This window comes from Cryptotermes secundus, unplaced genomic scaffold (genome assembly GCF_002891405.2).
Source record: "Cryptotermes secundus unplaced genomic scaffold, Csec_1.0 scaffold333, whole genome shotgun sequence".
Taxonomy (NCBI): Eukaryota; Metazoa; Arthropoda; class Insecta; order Blattodea; family Kalotermitidae; genus Cryptotermes; species Cryptotermes secundus.
In genome coordinates, this window is record NW_019742965.1 from 972982 (window position 1) to 987415 (window position 14434).

Here is a 14434-nt window from a genome sequence, read left to right on the forward strand (position 1 = left end):
TAACTAACCAGCCGACGAACAAACTAATAAATACAAACTAACTAACAAGCTAATAAACAAAAACCAACAACTAACTAGTCGACTAATCAACCACCAACCAGCCAAAGAACCAACTAACTGACTAACTAACTGGACGACTGACCAACCAGTGAGCTACATAATTAGCCAAACAATTTACTCTTTTGTAACAAACCGAAGGTTCAATACTACTAAAGCACTGCACGGGACTGGGCACTGACTTAAGCGTTAAGTTCACTTCCCATCCTCATGACAAATTTCCCTATGGTCAATCTTAATATTATCCTATTATCTTATTCTCGGTCTTCAAAGTATCTGATTTCGAAGCAGTTTCCCCGCTATAATTCCGTATGCATTTTTTTCTCCCTTATCTGAGCTAAGTTTCCGGGGCTCCGTAAATTCCTGAAGTTCACGACATTCGACATGCCCCAGGCGAACTGCAGAAATTTCAGTATTCCTAGTTATAAAATATCATAAACTTTCCCCTCAGTTTCGTATAATTTCCTGAGCAATTTGTTTCAGACTTGACTCATTAATGTTGTTCCCTCAGATCAAGAGATCAAGTTTCGCACTCATGCAAGATAACATGCTGAATTATTTTGCGTGTAATGTCGTTAGTGTTTTGGAAAGCATGAAGCATGAATGAACGAATAGTTTTCTCCAGGTTTTTATGACGGACAGGTCACTGATGGATTTTCTGATTTTTAAGTTAAATGATTTAATAGTTACACTGAGGATCGCATAAACTTGAATCGGAAATCTGAAACGTAGCATCTTGGGTGTAGCTTCTCATGACGACACATATGTGACGTCATGCGTCCATGTTCATGACTACAGAGATTATTGTGCAATAACTCAATGGGCAACACGAAAAGCCTCTTATTTATTCATCTCTTTATTTAAAAATAAGGAGCCGGGGTAGCGCAGTTGATATAGCGAGTGGCTGCGGGCTGGACGACTGCGGGGTCGGAGTTCGAGTCCCGTAGAATGAAGAATTTTCTGTTCTCTGAATCGTCCAGACCATCTCTGGGGCCCACCCAACCTCCTACCCAATGAGTAACGAGGGGATCTTTCCCCGGGGGTAAAGCGGCAGGGCGTGAAGCTGACCACTCATCTCTACCTAGTGCCGAGGTCAAGAAAATGTGGATCTATACACCCAATCTCCCATAAACCTCCATGGTATAGTGATTATTTAGTTAAGCACAGGGGCAACTTACTTTACTTTACGACGAAGAAAAATTGCGTACAGAATTTCGACGACGAAGCCTCTGGAAGAGCGTCCCTGGAATACCGAGAAGAAGACGAGAGAGAGCAATGTTATTCTTTGTGCGTTAATTTAGGATGCCGTGAGTATCTCAGACTATGTAGCGTCCAATGGTAGGACGTTTAGTGTAAAATGATTTGGAAGGAAGCTGTCATGACGTAATAGAGGTACCATCCTGACGTTTGCTTCAAGGGACTTAGGAAAACCACGAAATATCTCAATGATAATAGCTGGTATCCCGGCTGAGGTTCGAACCGAGCACCTTCCAAATACAAGTCCAGACAGTTACCGCTAGATCATCCTGATCGACGAGAGTAATATTTAAATGGAGCTTAGAGAGATAGATTCTGTGGATGGAAGACAGATGTGATTGGCTTCAAATCGGCTCCGATACTGAAGGTGCTGAACCTTCGGTTCTGCTGCCAGAGAATTACTCGTAGTTCATTTACTTCTAGTCTGTCCCAACTGCAGTAATAGTGTTTCATTGCTTATTTCGGTGGCCAAGCGGTACTGGGTGGGGGTGCGCGGTAGTTGGCTGAAGCTCTAAGCTACAAAGAGGTAGGTTGCGGGTTCGATTCCCGATGAGGTCATCGGATTCTTCAGTTGATATAAACGTTCCAGCCCCTAACAGAAATGAATACCAGGAATCTTCATGGGACAAAAGGGCGGTTCGCGCGTAAGGCTGACAACCTCACCGCCATCTGTGAGCCGATTGTCTAGAAAATATGAGAGCCTCGACGTCTCACAATCCTATGGGCCTCCACGGTCTGTTACAGGGATAGCTTTACCTTTTTACGCGGTACTAGATGCGGGTTCTAACAGTGTCTTGGGCTATGGAAACTATTGCTCATGTTCTGCGAAAATGAATCGGTTCTTATCTAAATATCAAGGGTTTAGGATTTAGTAAACCTGTACGACTAGACCAAGGTCAAGCTCTGTCGCCGAAGAAGGGTGGAGGTGATTATAAAAGGAAAAAAAAACTTTGATGACGAGGGAGAGAGGCCAATTGTTTTGTTTTCATCAGAATCGTCTATTTTATGTTCCTGACTTCAGTAAACGGCACTTTATCAACTGCATGTTGTGTATCGCTCCGAATGACAGGTGTATTTTGAATGGTGTAATGTGACGGACATAGAACCGGCCGTTGTCCATTTTAAGATACTAACCAAAACCACATCTTTCCGAATTCATTTACGATCCTCATACAGCTTGATATACAGAGTCTTTGTAGTGATAAGGTGAATACATCACAGAAGCATACAGCGAGAGTAGGCGTAAAGATCCAGACATTCTCAACTTTGACGCTATGTGGAAATGCTCGGTGCTCATTTACAGTCTTGGTCTAGCTACTGACTGTCCTAAGATTTTGATGGTTTTCTTCCCACCGAATTCAGTGAAACTGTCCTTAAAGGAGCCACTGCAGTTGCTTTCAAATTGTTGTCTATTGATCATTCATGAACGTGTCACTAAGTAATCAGGAATAAATAATTGGTTTCATCGGACACAACGCTATGCGGACACCAGGTTACGCTTGGATGTAGTAGTGAAGGAAATAATTTTTCTGTGCCTGAAATCGAACTCCGATCGTCCAGCCCGTATTTAGCTATACTCACATGCAGATGACATAGCCACTACATCATGCCGCTCGGTCGGCCACAGAAGCAGAGTGAAGAAGGCCGCTGGAATATCTTCAGCGACAGCGTTACAACACTGCTCCAGTGGACAGCGAGGTGTCTTCTGTGCTACGAGTCTAGTCAGTTTCTTCTGCGAGAGAGAGCAACACTTCCCGCGCAGCTCGCCTCAGTCTCCGGCCAGCAGACCAAGTTGGATATCGGTTGTCGCATGTGTGAATTGACCGAGTGCTGCAGCAGTCTGTGAGGTAGCCAAAAGAAGCGCTTACATCATTTCGAAGAAACTATTACAGAACAAGTGCTCAAGTTTGTGACTGTGTGTTTCTGTATCAGATATTGTCGGTTTTAATCTGAAATATCGGGACTCTTTTATCATCATTAGGTAAGCAGTGATTCTCTTATTTAATTGCCATATTTGCAAGAATTTAATGCTCCTCCTAATGTTTAGAGTTTAAACTGAATATAAAATACTTTCGCATTGTGTTACAAAATTTGTAGTAACTTTACATAGTCGGCATAGCGACGGCATACGGGCTAGATGTCCCGAGTTCGATTCCCGGAAATGTAAGATCTTTTTCCTTTCCACATCGTCCAAACAGACTCTGGGGCTCCCAAGCCTTCTATCAAATGGGTACTGGGGGCTATTTCTCCTGCGGTAAAGCGGCAGAAGTGTGAAGCTGACCGCTCACCTCCATCTAGTGCCGAGGTCAAGAAAGGTGGAGCTATACCTCCACTCCCCCTTATGTCTTCATAGCATAGTGCTTAATTAATTAGTCACAGAGACAACTTTACTTTTTTCTTATTTTTAAATATTAACTATACGAATTACTATGTTGAGGGTTTTACTTGAAAATCTGACAGTTACTCAGTTAGTCAAGAAATTTCCTACTTTCATGGAACCAGAAGTTTCAGTACCGTTTTCAGGAAAGGTCACCATTAGTAACTATAGCAAACAACACACCTACGCATTAAGTGTAGAGCAGCCACTACCCACTGTTAATTAAAGTGTCTGCGCACTGTTGATATTCTCAGCTAGAGAGCAGACAGAACATCTGTTAACTTTTGGGTACATATTAAGTTACAGGACTTCAAGAAAATAACTTGTTTAAACAAATTGTGACCTGTTCAGTGTTAGCGCCCAGTAGCCAGAATTGAACGTGCGTTATTATCATGCTCAGTCAGATCTTCTGGAACCAAAAAGGTGCATTAAATTCTGGTACATACAGTATTAACAAAGCGTTAATTATCTGTTAATGAATGATATTAGTACGCTGAATGTCAAACAACACCTCCAGCAGTATATGCTTTTAGTACTATTTGAGAACTCTGTTGTTGCTGATACAATTATTAAGGAAATATACTAGTTTCATATGGGGCATGCTGTAGCGTAGGTGGTTGAAGCACTATGAGGTGGATTTTTTCAATTTACCTAATCCTTCCAGCCGCACTATGGCCCTGGGGTCGACATAAGTCCCTTGTACTGCGGCCAATTCTGGCCTGTTTTACCAGCCCCAGATGATAGGCGAGGGTGATTGTGGAGCAATTGGTGGAATGAAGATTGGCAGGGGAAACCGAAGTACTCGGAGAAAACCTGCCCCAGCGCCACATTGTCCACCACAAATCCCACTTGACCAGACTCGGGATCGAACTCCGGCCTCTTCGGTGGGAAGCCAGCGACTAACCGCTTGAGATATGGCGCGGCCTTCTAACAGAACTAAGTACAAGGAATCTTCCTGGGGGGTAAAGGGTGCCCGGCGCGTAAGGCTGACAACCTCACCGCCATCTGTGAGCCGATTGTCTAGCTAATCTTGGACCCTCAGCGTCACACAACCCTATGGGCCTCCATGACCTGTTACAGGGAAAGCGTATAGTTTCATATAAGGTATGGTGTAACCGCCTTGGTTTGTTCCGAGGTCCTTTTAAATCTATGACGAACATGTAATATAGATGAAATTGCAGTTAACGGTTATTGCGAAAGTTGTAGAGGCCTCGCCCTTTCCACCGTGGTTTTGTTGATACGTTCTTAACGGATATTACTGACAGGGAAGGATCTTTAGAATAAAACAGGATGAAATATTCTCCCAACACCTATATCTTTAATTAAAGAAAATTAAAGAACTCCATGAATTTCTCATCCCTGTCGAACGAATCTAGGACACAGTCACTTTCTCAGTTTGCACCACTTCTTTCCTGAAGATGAGGACAATAAGTTCCCCAGAACATTGATACCCACTACCAGACTCTACAGTGTCATAACCCAGGAGACCACAATGTAGATCTTAACAGAACAGCTTGTCAAGCGGCAAATTATAATATAGGCTTGTAGTTCCAGGATTCTTCACTGACATGTTCTAGTGGTACTCGAATTTAACATGGTCGCTGTTCATGATTTTGATAGAGTCTTATAGTAGTAGCGTAGTTGGTCGAGGCACTATGCTACAAGCCGAAAGATCGCGGGTTCGAGTCCCGGTGACATGGATTTTTTTTTCAATTGACCTAATCCTTCCAGCCGCACTATGATCCTGGGGTCGACTCAGCATCTAAGAGAAATGAGTACCAGGAATCTTCCTGGTGGGTAAAGGGCGGCCAGCGCGTAAGGCTAACAACCTTACCACCATCTGTTAGCCAATTGTCTAGATAATGTGGAACCCTCAACGTCTCACAACCCTATGGGCCTTCATGGCCTGTTACAGGGATAGCTATGGTTATGAATGAAGAATTACGAACTAGTGGCACGAGGTTTATGCGAAGTTTTATGGAAGTGGATCAGTTTAGCCTCTATTGCCAATTGGATGCGCAGACTGCGAACATGATTGGCCTAAATTCCCTTTTATATTAAGCTAAACACTGGAGCTAAATAAATTTATAGGCGTTATTTAAATCTGATTGCCTTACCAAGGAAGCTCTGGATGGGCTCGGAGACTTCAAAGTAGGAGGGCAAATTATTCAAACTGTGAAACTTGCAGATGACCTTGTGTTAATGGCTAAGGAAGAAACTGTGCTACAGGGCATGATTGATAGACTAATTGAAATTGGAAGGTGCTATGGCATGGAAATGAATGTGGAGAAAACAAAAGTAATGAAAATTTCGAGACAACCAACCCCAGTCACAATAAAGATAGACCAAAAACAACTGGAGAATGTNAGTGAGCAGAGGAATATCCTACACGAAATAAGAAAACGGAAGGCTAATTGGATTGGTCATGTTTTATGCAGAAACTGCCTTCTAAAGAAGTTATTGAAGGAAAGATAGAGGAGCGGATAGAAGTGACAAGAAGACGAGGAAGAAGACGTAAGAAGATGCTGGATGACCTTGGGGACAAAAGAGGTTGCTGTCATTTGAAGGAGAAAGCTCTAGATCGCAATAAGTGGAGGAATTGTTTTGGAAGAGACTGTGGACCTGTCGTCTGACAGATTACTGATGATGATGATGATTTAAATCTGTAGCAGAGATAAGTATACCTCGAGTTCTAGCAGGACTCTGTAAAACTCCCACCCCTCCTGATCTTACTGTCCACAGAGCGGAAGTTATCGCGTTGCCCATCCCAACGGGCAACCGTCTATTGACAATTCATGGTATTCGTTAAATTTCTATTGGCTGTTTCTAACACAATTGCTTCAACTATATAGATTAAAATCCTCTAGTGAGTTGGGAAGAAGATGTGAATGGTGAAGAGGTACGGATTTTAAAGGAGGTGATAGTGGTTTTTATAGAGTTACTATCCTGCCTTTCTTCGGAGAGACTGAGGAAAACCATTAAGTCAGAATAGCGCACGTGTGGACGAGATACGAACCCTTTCCCTCCAGAACAAAATACAGAGCATTACCCACACTGTCTCCGTGGTCTGTTTTTATAAGTCCTTTCCGCAAATATCTGGAAATTTGCAGGAAAGCTCTTTGGTGCCTCTGGTGGTCACGTTCGTGGAAGTTTACGACCGGTGTTATGTGTACCTCTTGTTTCGTCAAGCTTGTTACACCGGAGTTTCATCCCAGTTTTCTTGATTTGGTTACCTTACCAATGCCGGGTGAAAGTGCTAACAGTAAAGCTCTCCTTACATAATTGTTTCTATGTTATTGTTTCTCTTCGCATTATCGCTTACATGTCCACTCAAGTAATATGGTCATTCGTGGACTCACCAATGAGCCTCACACAAAAGAACAGTGACAGCTAATCGGTGAAGCAATTCTGGGTGTCTGAGAAAGTGGTTATGTATGATGTGAAGAGGGTTTGCGGATAAATATCCGCGTCTACCTTGAAGATAACTTCAAGAATTTTAAAAATATATTTCACAAACTTCGTGAATTATGTCTTCTTAGTCAGTAATGTGGCAGACTACGTGCCGAACAGCCGAGTTCAATTACATGAGACCTAGAGACTGTTATTTTTCGCACCACATATACTTATTCAATGGACACTGGAGAATCTATCCGCAGAGATTGAATGGCCGGAGCATAATGCTGATCACTCATCTCCATTTTCTGGACAGGTTTGCTCCAGGTCACCAATAGATTATGCATGGAGACGTACAGGGGTAACACTCCGCTACCTTTGTCTAGCATTAAGTTCTGCTGCATTCGTAATAAATCCTAGGGCCGCAAGATACTTCAACATGGCCCGCGAGCTAATCTCACGGAACAAAAATAAAGCATATAAACATTCACGTACAATAAGATAAGAAGCAGACGGTGACATATAAGCAAAGTGAATTTTATCACTGGTATGTTTCCATCCATACAATTAAATTTATATAGAACATATAGAAGGCATATAAAGATAAAAAAAAAGCAAAGCTGTCCCTGCGCTTAACTAATTTAGCACTATGCCATGAAGACGTACGAGAGAGTGGATGTATAAAAAAAATTAAATGTTTTTATTTTGCAACATCCTACGAATGTGCCATGTGACAAATTTTAGGCCTATATGGGAGAGTAATACCGAAAGCGAATTTAAAGACAAATGGGCAGATGTGAACTGGACCCAACTACTTGGGGGTAGGGCCCGATTTCAGATTTTTATGTACAGAGGGAAACGTTAACTTGTACGATCTGAGGGTCTCCTTGCCATTTGCTTGAAAGATGGTTTCTTGCTTGGCTTATTCTTCGACCTTGAAATTGGAGGCTACATGTTCCTCCGAAACGTCGGTTGACTTTCAATGGACTACACAGCGTTATATCTCAGACGATAGAATTCTTCAACCATTTTCTTGCTTTATAAGAGGAATTTCCTCAATTCGTTGGCCCATCAAACGTTGCACTCCCAAGTTAATGCTTATCGCGATGCAGGAAGTACCTCACAAGTGTCCTGTCACTAGAATCGAGGTAGATTAAGCTAGGAATATAACAAGGTTAAACAGTGTTTTGACCAAGTTCCAGTTCTTCAGTACGCAGCGATAAATAAGTCTTAAATTGTGAAAGTAGCTGTTTTTATATTTAAGCTGCTCTCCATGAAATCCCAATGAACAAGTATTTCCCGTTCTGGAAATTTCCATTAGATTCGTTATTCAGATGACAAGTCACAGTACACTGCGCTATTACTGAGCAGCGCGCACGTCTAGTCGTCTTTTCTATCTGTTCTCCTTTGTTTCTTTCTTTGATTCTCGCTCTCGACATCTTCTTCTGAATCTGTTTTGTTTTCAGTTGTCCATCAGGGCGTTCTTCAGATATTTCCAGATCAGAAACACAATGATGAACAAATTTATAGTGTAGTATATAACAAACACTCAGGTTTTGTATTTTTTGTTCTTTAAATATGTAGAAAGAATGTTACATCAGTTTTCTTTAAACATTCTCGAGAAAGGAAAAATTAGCCGATACACCAGGTTTCATTTCAGGTAGGTCCTCTTGTAATTAGTTGGTCCATTAAAAGGTTTGAGGTTGCCATTACCGTGAATATTACGATTACGATCATGTGGAACGTGAAGCCGTTTAGTTTAAGAGATAGGTACCAAACGTTTCGGAGGAACCTGCTGTCTCTCCATCTCCACCATGCAGATCGAGACAACAAGTTTCCCCGCAAACCTAGTACTATCAGCTAAGTTACATGGTGTCATATTTCCGAAGACCGTAATGTTAAGGGTGGTCAAATTCACTGCAAAATTTGCGCTGTCACCCCAGAGACTTCAACGCACGAGTAGAAAAGGAACACGTTAAGGCGATATTAGCAATTTATGCTCTAATACACCGTGCGAGGGTCAGTATTGTGAGAAATGAAACGAGACTATAAAGTTTATTCCCATAGTTTCAAACGTATCTCTTACCGGGAACAAAATATATGCACCTAAAATCTCTTGGAATAGCCCAGTGAAAGCACATAGGTTTACGTAGATTCAACCTGTTGAATCATTCATTAGGATTATTATGGATTGTAAATTCTATAGGATATCGAAGAAAGCGGCCATGGTCTATTTTGAGGTAGAATTCCGATATTTCTGCAGAGATACTGACGAGAACTATGTAATATCTAAGTCAGGAGAAGTAGCCTGTGGTCTGATACCAGGACCTCCGGAGTGCGATACCGGAATGCTATATATTAAAATGTGACTTTCGGCATATACCAGAAAAGCAAGGCGTTAAAATGTGAACGGGTTCAGATTTGGGTCCAAAGTTGGACCTTTGTAACACGTTAATGAATCTTCGGGTTCCATAAAACGGGGAAATTCCTTGAAAGATGAATCGATATTATCTGTGCTTGAAGTACGTATGCTTCTGTGAAACAGTTCCTGTATTGTTCTACATCTACTCGAAACTTCCAGTGAACGATAAGGATTCCTACTTTATATTCGCGAGTTTTAATTCCAGGGCCCGAGGGAGACTACATATTCTGACTGAAAATTTCGTGATTGTTTCCAGTTCCACAAGCAGATGCGTCTATGTTTCCTTAAAATAAGCTACATTGACTTATTTTCGTCACCTTCTCAATGAAGTATTCAGAGTAATCCTTCCATTCGGCAGACACGCGGTTGGTTGAGGATCTATGCTACAAGCCGGAAGGTCGCGGGTTCGAATCCCGATGAGGTGGATTTTTTTTCAATTGACCTAATCCTTCCAGCCTCTAACAGAAATGAGTACGAGGAATCTTCCTGGGAAGTAAAGGGCTGCCGGCGCGTAAGTCTGACAACCTTACCGACATCTGTGTGCCGATTGTCTAGAATGCGTGGGAGCCTCGACGTCTCACAACCCTATGGACCTTCACGGCCTGTTACAGGGATAGATTTTACCTTCCATTCGGCTCTGTGTAACTTACGAAGTTGAAAATTAATTTGAAATCATCGGTGCATGCACTTAAATACGTTCTTAATTTAAACAAAACCGGTTTCCCACCGCGGTGGCCCGGGTTCGAGCCCAGGTCAGGACATTTGGATTTTGTGATGAACAAATTTGAGTGGGGCAGGTTTCCTCCGAGTACTTCGGTTTCCCCTACCAATTCTTAATCCACCAAATGCTCCATACTCATCATCTGGGTCTGGGGCAATAGGCTGATTAGTGGCCGACGTACCAAGTGGACTCAGTCTCACTCCACCCCAAGAAACTAACTAAAAAGAACTAACTCAGACAACCTACTAATTTGGCTCTGAATGCATATCTCAAGTGCATAAAGTCAGATATGGCCGTGACGCTGGTTTGTATTCAGGCACGGCCAGTTGTATTCTTGTACGTGCGGATGTGTTTCGAGGTCTTGTGTCAAAAGGAAATTCTCGTGAAGGAATCCTGTATCAGTGTACAAGTATAGTCACCTGAAATATTTCTGGCACATCACAAAGATCATCAGGTTTGAGAGGCTGTACTCATAATAGAATGTACGTGTACATGTATTATCCAAATGCTTTCTTTAGGATTTTTAATACATTTGCTTTGATTGTTTATTGCATTACTTTATTTTAGGTGTAGAACTTACAGCAGTTACTGGTATCAGAATGTTCCTTCCGTACTGCAACTACTTACAGTCACTAACAGAAAGCAAAACAATGGACGCCATTTTCCGTTCTGTTAAGTAAAAGCTATCCCTGTAACAGGTCATGAAGGCCGATAGGGTTGTGAGACGTCAAGGCTCCCACATTTTCTAGAAAATCAGCTCACAGATGGTGGTAAGGTTGTCAGTCTTACGTGCCGGCCGCCCAGGAAGATTCCTGGTACTCATTTCTGATAGAGACTGAGTCGACTCTAGGGCCATAGTGAGGCCGGAAGGATTAGGTAAATTGAAGAATCCAGTGACCTCATCGGGATTCGAACCCACAACCTTCTATCTTGTAGCATAGTGCCTCAACCAACTACGCTACCGCGTGCTCCGCGTTCTGTTAAATTTCAAAGTTTTTCACCGGACGTACTCAGAAATCTCTTCGGTAAATTAGACCGCATCGAAATATGTTTCGAATGAAAATTACAGATATTAATGAGATATAAGCCTAGGAGTGTTCCTGTATAGAAATATATGTGCAATGAGCCGTTTCTGAGGAAATAACGTTCAATTTGAACTTCACACAATTATACAAATCAGAATTAAACCAGTTCGGACACTTGTAACTTAGATCACGTGCACACAGTGTGTTTACGTTCGGCGAGAATTTTCGGAGATAAGGAATGAGATAAGGAAGATATGACCTTCCCATACTGCTTTGATTTTATAAACATTATAGAAACAAAGCATAAACATTTTAAAATAACCATACAAATGGCCCTGTTTGTAGATGTTTCACAATGATGGTTATTAAATCACCGAAGCTAAGGGTGTTCAGATTGGAACATGCTTACAAATTTTGCATGACATCCAATGTGTGCATATTTGAATTATAAAGATATAAGACAGACCCTTGATAAACGGTTGGTTGACAGGTTACGCAACAGTAAGGAAAGCCGTGCTGAGTAGAGTAGAGCATCTGATAAGTATCAGGTGACTGGAATTTATAGGCCTTATAGTCGAAGTTAGACATGTAGGCCTACATCTTGTTTGTGTTCTAATTGTTGACGTAACTTATATTTTAAGCTAGACTATGTGCGCACATAAGATTACTTATGCAGAATAAGACTTCAACTTCCCCAGAACTTGTCCCATTGCATGCTTTGTTTAAGGAAGAGAGACTCACTGTCCATTTCTAAATGCCAATGGGATACACGAAATTGTAGCTCTCTGCATGTCAGCAAGTGTACCGTGACACGACAGGTAGGTAGACTGACAGACGTTGGTTACCTGGAACAATCTGTTATCTCACTTCCCTTAATGAATACGTTGTGAATGACAAATATCTGTATTCAAGTTCAGGAACTCACTGCACCCTTACTAGGAAACCGAAGACATTTCGAGTATGGTCAGCTTTCATGCAGCTTTGTATCCATCAGCTCTGTGACACTACAAAAGAGAGAGATTCAAGATTATATTATACAACATTTGAAAATCTCTTGGAAGACCAAGAAGACGATGCGACTTTTTTAATTAGATTATTTTACAATGGTATACCAACTGTTGAGGTTATGTATCATTCAACGAATTGAAGAATATGAAGTTAAAATTGTCTCTGTGAAAAATCTCTCGCCTGAAATTAATTGTGAGGTGGCTCCACACATTCTAGAATTCAGAATTAGGTGGAGGATATTGATCAGTTCCACGCGTCGACCATTATAAGGTCAAAAAAGTAAAGCAATCCCTGTAACAGACCATGGAGTCCCATAGGGTTGTGAGACATCGAGGCTGCCACATTTTCTAGACAGTCGGGCCATAGATGGCGTTGATGTTGTCAGCCTTACGCTCCGGCCGCCCTTTACTCCCCAGGAAGATTCAGGACACTGATTTTTGTTAGAGGCTCAGTCGACTCTAGGGCCATAGTGCGGTTGGAAGAGTTAGGTCAAAAACAGTGCCTAGTATTTATTGAGTAGGACGCTGGTATGATGTAGGATCGTTCTGGATGTCTCTGTAGGGAGAAAACCCCCTGCTCATATAGAGAATCAAACCCCGATGGTACAATCAACTTAGTGACAAACTGTCTCAGCTCGTGGCAGGATGGCCGCAAATGAAGTTTGAAAAAGGATGAAGAAGGAATCTTTCGTAATATATGTAAGGCATTCATTCGGAAATACTTCCAAACATCGTAAATTATTTGCCCATATACAGTGCGTACAATCAAGTGCGCGCCGCGGCTGCAATNGTTCGCCCATATAATATACACATGTAAGATTCCCGCGATAACCTATTATTTTTGCTGACATTCCTTCCACTTCGTATCAAATATTGCCGTATCAATAAGGCGTCTTTAAAATGTCACATTTCGGCCTCTTATTACTGACATCACCCTCGTTTCTCTTCGATACTATCCCTGTTTCGAAAAATTTATTCTGTATATCTACTCTTCCTGTATCTTCGAAAATATCAATTATACAGCACCATAGATAAAGCTGAGGGTGATTTGGGAGTGAGAATTTTGCCTTTCATGCTGAAGACCATGAGTTCAAGACCTTCAGCATTCAGTGCCAGTCTATGACAAAATAAAATGTTGAGTTATTTATTTTACGTCATTTAACGAAGCCATTTCATTCATGGAGTATAGAGATTTGGAATAGGAAGTGGTCAAGTTCAGTGTAACTGAGAAAAACAGTTCTAGAGCCTTCTCTGTAAACCTTTTTGAATGTGAGGTGTATAAGGCCACAAGCAAGGTTCGTCTTTCACGTTGAGCTGTAGTCTCTTGTCGATCATCACTTCGTCTTTATTATCATCCCGTCATCGAGGCTAAAATCCAAATCCATCTCAATGAATGCTCCAATTTAAAATCTCTATTCTTACATTTACCTTTGCCACGATGGTAGAGGACAAAAACCGAGGCAATAAGAAGAGTACTGCAACATAGGCATGCTACATTTTTCCATTATTTAACAACAATTTCAAAACAACAAACGTGCTAAAGTTGAATAGAAACACGATAAAAAAGATTTGTCGGAAAATATGTGTAAGAAGCATATGATTTGAAGAACACCACCAAATAGCTCTGCCATGGGTGCCGGTCCCTGGCCGAGATTCTAATCCAGACGTTCAGTGCACAGCAGGAGCCATAACCAATGAAGAGCAACAGCCGGTGAAGAACTGTTGAGCACAGTATGGTGACCGAGACATGCCATATATAGTCATCTGTTGAGGAGAAAGCAACATTTGTGCCTGACAATAACAGCGGCTAATTTACAATAGAGGATGCGATGTCCTCCGGAATATTGCCTCTAGGAAGGACAGACACTGTGTGTGACATTGTGAATATTGCTTGCTTGCTGCAGTGCTGGACTCTACCCATGTTACAACAGTCTAGCGCGTTTTCTGCATAGAATGGAAACTTGTACTTAATTTGATATAGCAAACACATTATTTGAAGATATAATGCCATGTAGTCTGTTGAAAGTCAACATACGTTTCGGAGGAACAAATCGCTTCCAGTTTCAATGTATAATAAGACGAGCAAAATACTCGGCTTGCCACCTGATTTCACGCTGATATTTTGCTTGACTAATTAAACCCTAATGATGGAGTTGATATGTTCCTCCGAAACGT

The 14434-nt window shown here is 41.7% G+C and overlaps 1 protein-coding gene across 1 annotated transcript in view; it reads left to right on the top strand.

Moving 5' to 3' along the window:
* The first annotated feature begins 3044 nt into the window (after positions 1-3044).
* Positions 3045-14434, top strand: part of LOC111873436 (serine/arginine repetitive matrix protein 2) — a 168837-nt gene continuing 157447 nt past the window's right edge. Inside the window, exon 1 of the mRNA XM_023868161.2 lies at positions 3045-3295. The gene's annotated coding sequence lies outside the window, so the exon portion shown is untranslated. The remainder of the gene's footprint in view (positions 3296-14434) is intronic.